The sequence below is a fragment of the Rousettus aegyptiacus genome, unplaced genomic scaffold (assembly GCF_014176215.1).
Source record: "Rousettus aegyptiacus isolate mRouAeg1 unplaced genomic scaffold, mRouAeg1.p scaffold_m13_p_1, whole genome shotgun sequence".
Classification (NCBI taxonomy): domain Eukaryota; kingdom Metazoa; phylum Chordata; class Mammalia; order Chiroptera; family Pteropodidae; genus Rousettus; species Rousettus aegyptiacus.
Window position 1 is genome coordinate 3303765 of NW_023416284.1, and position 6000 is coordinate 3309764.

Consider the following 6000-nt stretch of genomic DNA (forward strand, 5'->3'; position numbering starts at 1 on the left):
CTCTGTTTCTGATTTTTCTTTTGTGTTATTACATTGTTTTGATGGAGCAAACCTTCCCACAGTTTTTTGAGAACTTGGATGCCTGTATCCAACCTTTATAATTGATAGCAAGCTTGATAGGTAGATAGTTTGGTTGGGTATAAAAATGTCTCCCTCAGACTTTTTGAAGGTACTGTTTTACCTTCTTTCATTCCCCATATTGCTGGCCATAAGACTGATTCTATTCTAATTCCTGAGGCTTTGTAACTGTCTTTTCCCATCCTTTCTTTGGAAATATTGCTTTTATTCCTGATGTTCTAAAATTCCATGATGACGTACCTTGCATAGGTCTTTTTAAATTCATTATGCTGTACACTCAGTACTCTTTTAACTAGGAAACTTCTGTCCATCACTTCTGGATAAATTTATTTGATTGAGTTATAACTTAATTCCATCGGTTTTCTTGGTTTGTCCTTACTGGACTCTATTGTGGTACTTGACCTCATGGTCTGATTCTCCAATGTCTTTTTCTTTTTTATTTTTGTTCTTTGTCATTTTAGTCTTCGTTGGAGATCTCAACTATATCGACCATTCCTTTTATTGATTTAAAAAAATCTGTAATAATATTTTTAAAATTTCCAGAATTCTTTCTTGTTTTATGATTTTTTTTTCTTTAAAATAGTTTCATGGATGTGGTATGTTCCCTCATATTTCTGAGGATACACTTAAATTTTATCATAATCCTTCACTATTTCTGTTCCCTCCTAGGTTTTTTTTCCTTCTGTCTGTTTTGGCGTGTGTGTGTGTGTGTGTGTGTGTGTGTGGACTTCCCTCATAGCTCTTGATCTTTGACTATCTATGCATGGGAGCTCCACGTACGTGTTCAAAGCTAGTTTTCCGGTGGGTCTCTTGGCAAGTGGTCAGGTGAGGTCCTCCAGGCATCAGATCTGTAGGGTGTTTCTCCTCTCAGGTAGATTGGTTTTCCCTGAGAGGAGTTCTCCTTTCTTCTGCCTGGAATAGGTATGAGTCATGCAGAGGGAGGGGCTGGGAATAACATTTCGGTACTGAGACATTTACGAAATTCCCATTTTCAGTACAACATCTGGTGTCTAGCTATGTTCTGAAATCTAGACTCCAAAGCCTTTTCTGTTGAGCCTCACCTGATGACAAACCTTCTGTAGGGGAGGGATGGTATAGTTGCCTGGCTGGGTAGATTGGGAAGAGGGATCTGGGGTTCATAACTATTCTCTTTTTTAAAATTTTTATTTGTCTGTTTGTTTGTTTTTATTACAGCGACATTGCTTAATGAAATCCTGTGAGTTTCAAGTGTACAATTCAATATGTATATATATATATATATATGTATACGTACTCTACCTTATCCATCCCTGCTCTATCTCTAATTCCTGAGCCACTTCTGCATCCTGCAGCACAAACCAGTCCACTTTCCAGCTGTCTCTCCACACCACACAGGTGCTTGGTGGAGAGGAGAAAACCTAAATTTACTTCCCCTCTATCTTACATCTTCCGAAGTGTTGTCGACATTGCCCGATGTCATCTCCTTTGCCTTTTATTTTGTCCACATGCATTTATACCTTTATGGTCATTTTGTTAGGATGCTGGAGGGAGCAGAGACCAACTCTCGCATGTGTTTTTGTCGGGTCTAAGGTAAGCCCCTTCGGACGGCACGATGATGTGGCCCTCGCCCGTCTGTAGCACAGCCCGCTGACACATTTCCATCACCTACACGTTCATTTCCTCCGTTAGACTGTAAACTCCTTGAGGCAGGCGCTTGCCGTGTTCGCGTTCATCGTTCCAATGGTGTTGTGCGCCTGGCACGTGAGTACCTGCGGCGTGGGCGCGTGTTTAACGCACGCCGCCGGCAGTGAGCGCGGAGCGCGGAAACAGAAGGCGATGAGGGTGGAAGAGCCGAGAGACGTTTTTGTCCTCTGACGGGCAGAGGAACAGAGCTCAGGTCGGAGTGTCAGCGACACCCGGGAGCAGAACTCTGCCAAGGGAAGCCCTCGGTCTTCCTGAATTGGGGCCGATCAGCCTCCCTCCAGCGCCGCTGACCTTAGGAAGCACATGGCTCTGCAGTTTGGTGAGCTGCCGTCTCCCTTCCTTCTCCGATGGGAATCCTGAGGAGAGACAAGTGAAAGTGGCTGTCACCCAGGGTGGCCGAGAGGAGACCTGCCTTGACCACAGAGTCAGGCCAGGCCCGGCTTGAAGAAATGGCTTCTTTCGAAGTAAGGGATATCTTAATGCAAAACCTCTGGGGTTTTTGTCAGTTGGTAGTTTTACTTGTTTTGATTTTTCTGACTTTTTTTTTTTTTTTAAACAGTAAGAAATTGATCATCTAACGTGAGGCCCGAAGCCAGGCACTTCCAGAAGTGGAAGTCACCTGCCCGACTACATCCCCAGAAAGGAAGGTTCTTTCTGTGGTGCCTCCCTCCATTCTTGGAGGTCGTGTCACTGTGACTCGATCTTCTTACGGTGCCAAGGTGGCGGCCGCAGGTCATTCTTCAAAAAACATGGGAGTCTTACATCTTACAAAAATATCGGGAGTTTTTGAGAAGTCGTTTAACAGGTATGGAGTGTTGGTTCTGTAAGATGGAGAATGTTCTGGGTGTTGTCCTCCGACAACGTACTCCACATACGGAACCGTACACGTAAAGGTGGTGAAGATGACCATTTCTGTGTCATGTGGATTTTATCACGATTTTTTAAAACTTTAAAAATTACGTTGAGAGTCTTGACCTCTTGACTTTGGGCGGCCTTTGAATCCAGAGACCTTGTTCCCAACCTCACTGTCACCTAGAAAGCTGAGCGATAAGCAGAAATGCTACCTGTTGGTCAGGGAATGAAAGCTCTGGGACTCGGCAGAGTCGCCGCGGCATAAGACCATACCTGACACGTAGCGGGGGCTCGCAGCCTGCACGTCCGAATGTGTTTTCAACTCGAGGAAGCACAGCTTTGATTTTAGAAAGCAGATGGCCGAGGACGTAGTTCTTCAGTGTTAAACAGAAAGAGACTTCTGGAAAGACCAGAACGACAGGGCTTCCGACCCCAGTGCTATTAGCATATGGTGCTGGATAAGTCCTTGTGTGGGGACGTTCTACGCATGTGCCTGGCGGCACTCTGTCCTCTGTCCTCTATAAGCCGATAATAACGTTCCCCCACTGCGACGACTAAAAATGTCCCCAGACATTTCCAAGAGTCCCCCGGGGGACAAAACCGTCCCCGCTTGAGAACTGCTGGGCTTGGGGGTGGCGAGCAAACCTCAGGGATCTCAGCAGCAGCTTTTCTTCTCCAACGCTGACATTCCGAGCAAATTTTTCAGCTTCTAGAAGACAATGAATTGAAAATGAATATTTAAGCTACCGTTCGCGGAATACTGACTACGTGTCAGACACTGTGCTCGCCGACTCCTGATCTCGTTTAATGTGTTCGCCCATTCTCCAATGCAATTATCGTAATGCAGACTCACTGGACAAAGGAAGAAACCAAGTCAAGAGCAGTTGAACGCTCCTTCCGGCTCGTGGGACGAGCGAGTAAAGGGCGGAACCGAGAGCCTGGTGCAGGTCTGTCTGCTTTCACGACCGCGTAACGTTTACTTGTGTTTTCTCCTTCAGATTGATTTACGTAATGACGTTTCAGAAAACTTTTAGCCAGATGTGCAATCGTACCCTTTTTACCTTGTAATTCCCCCAGATACGTGGCGAGTAAAGATGCTATCGGTGACCACGAAGGTGGAAAATGTCCTGTGTCTCCCTCGCCAGCTCTGACTCCGAGACGAAGTCTCTACGAATTAGGAGACAAGAGCGTTCCCGCGTCCACGGCTGGGTTAGGGGGTCCAGTGTCCATTCCCTTCCTGGCTGCTATCATGCTGAAATGTCCCTTCGCCAGCAGAGGGCAGACCCACGTCCCAATCAACCGAAGCGGGCAAAGGAAATTGTGCTTGAAGGTTTGGGACAGAAAAGGGCAAAGGTTTTGGAGATACGGCAGCTGCGACACTTGCTTGTCCAGAGGGGGGGGCCGGTTTTTATATTTTTGTAGGCAATGTCCTGTTCTTTAAAAAAACGAGTGACCTGCTTCTGTGAAGATAACATGAAGTTAAAAGACCACCTTAGCTTTCTTTCCTGGTCCTGGCTTTTTACCACGAAGCTGATCTTGGTCTGTAAGGATCATAGGAACGAATAAAAACTTTATCACGAACTGCCGTTGAGAGGGAGAGGGTTTCCCGCGCAGCCTCCTTTTCGGTGGGTTCTCAAGGGCTTGGAGCCTTGGATATGGTGCGGGGCCAAGGGTCCAGACCTCAGCATACTACCGAAGGCAAGGCGCCCAATCCGGAAGGTGATGGGTGTATTAAAACCCCAGTCTTTATCGCATGATGAAGACGAAAATGACCCCAAAACCTTTAGCCAAAATTCTGTCCGGGCCAAAACCCCGACGAATTCACCAAAACTTTCATTTTTTTTACAGGCTTACCTGCATGAAAATCCCAAGAAGGGTGACCGGAAACTCCTTCAAGTTTGGTATGTTTCCTGGAGAAACAGACCTCCGCCCACTGCCTGGCCCTTCCTGCAGTTCTTCGAAGCCAGCTGTGTGCCCGGCGGAGCCACGCGAGTCACAGGAGGCCGTCGTGTCCCTGCACGTCACTGCCCGCGTTTCTGTGGACTTGAGTGTTTTCAGAATCTCTTCCGAGCGGGAGTGAGGGGGGGGGGTCAGAAGCGTTTCTTCCCCCTGCTGACTCTTCCATGCGCCTCCCTCCCGGATGCATCTGATGGTGTTCAAAGTTTAAGGTGGTTGCTAAGCCTAGGGCAGTGATCGTTTGGGAAAAACCCAAACAGATTCTGTTTGATTAAAAAACAAACAAACAAACAAAGAAAAACGAGGAAGAGGAAAGTTCTGAGCAATGAGTTCCCTCCAGAAACAGCCCGCCTACTGGATTCGTGTGTCTCGTGTGATGTACAAACAATACAGAGGATAAATAGTTCAGGTTCAGGGTCGCCATGCCGATGGCCCAGATGCCCTACCGGGCCCCTGTCTCAGATGACAGGGGCCGGGTATGCCACCCCTGAAAGTGGCCGAAGCCTTGATACCCACAGGGTGGCCTGTTCACTGTTGAGCATATGGAACTCTGTAGCTCCCAGGCCAAAGCCTCCTGTTGTGTGGCTGGGGTGGGGGGAATAGTGTCCCCCCCAAAAAAAAGACATGGCCACATCCTAACCCCTGGACCCTGCGACTGTGGACTTATTTGGAAAAAAAGGGTCTTTTCTGAAGAAATTGAAGCTGTCATTATTTGATCATTCTGGATCTGGGGGTGGTCCTACATGCAACAGCAGGTGTCCCTATAAGGAAAAGGCAGAAGGAGATTTGAGGCATAGACACACAGGGCAGAAGCCCACGTGCAGATGGAGGCAGAGGTCGGAGTGACATGGCCACGAGCCAAGGAGCGCCAGGAGCCATCGGAAGCTGGCAGAGGCGAGAGAGCATTTCCCTGACAGTCTTCAGAGGGGCCATGGCTCTGCTGACACCCAGATTTCAGACTTCCGGCTTCCAGAACTGTGAGAGAATGACTTTCTGTGTTTAGAGCCAACCCAGCTTGTGGCAACTTGTTTGGCAGCCACAGGACAATTACGCAGTGGGCGCCTTCTGTCCCCCACCTCGTGTCTTTCCACGAGTTATGACAGAGGGCTCTTTGCCGTTGATTGAAGAAGACACTTCTTTTCTTAAGAAAACAACACGAAAACGTAAAGCCGTTTTTGGATTGGCCTTCCGGCCAGAGCATCAGAATGACCTTGGGGTCATTTACAGCCCTGCTCTGCTCGGGCCGTAGATGCCGACCCTGGGCCTCTTGAACACCTCGCCCTTCCTGCGACAGCTCCGGGTGCAGCTCCCTGCTTCTCCCCTGTCCTCCTCTCCGCCAGAAGCTCACGCGAAAGCTAGTTTCACTACTACTACGTTTTTTCCACTCTGGTCAGAATCCTCTTGTTGTGGCATCATAAATGGTTTCCATGG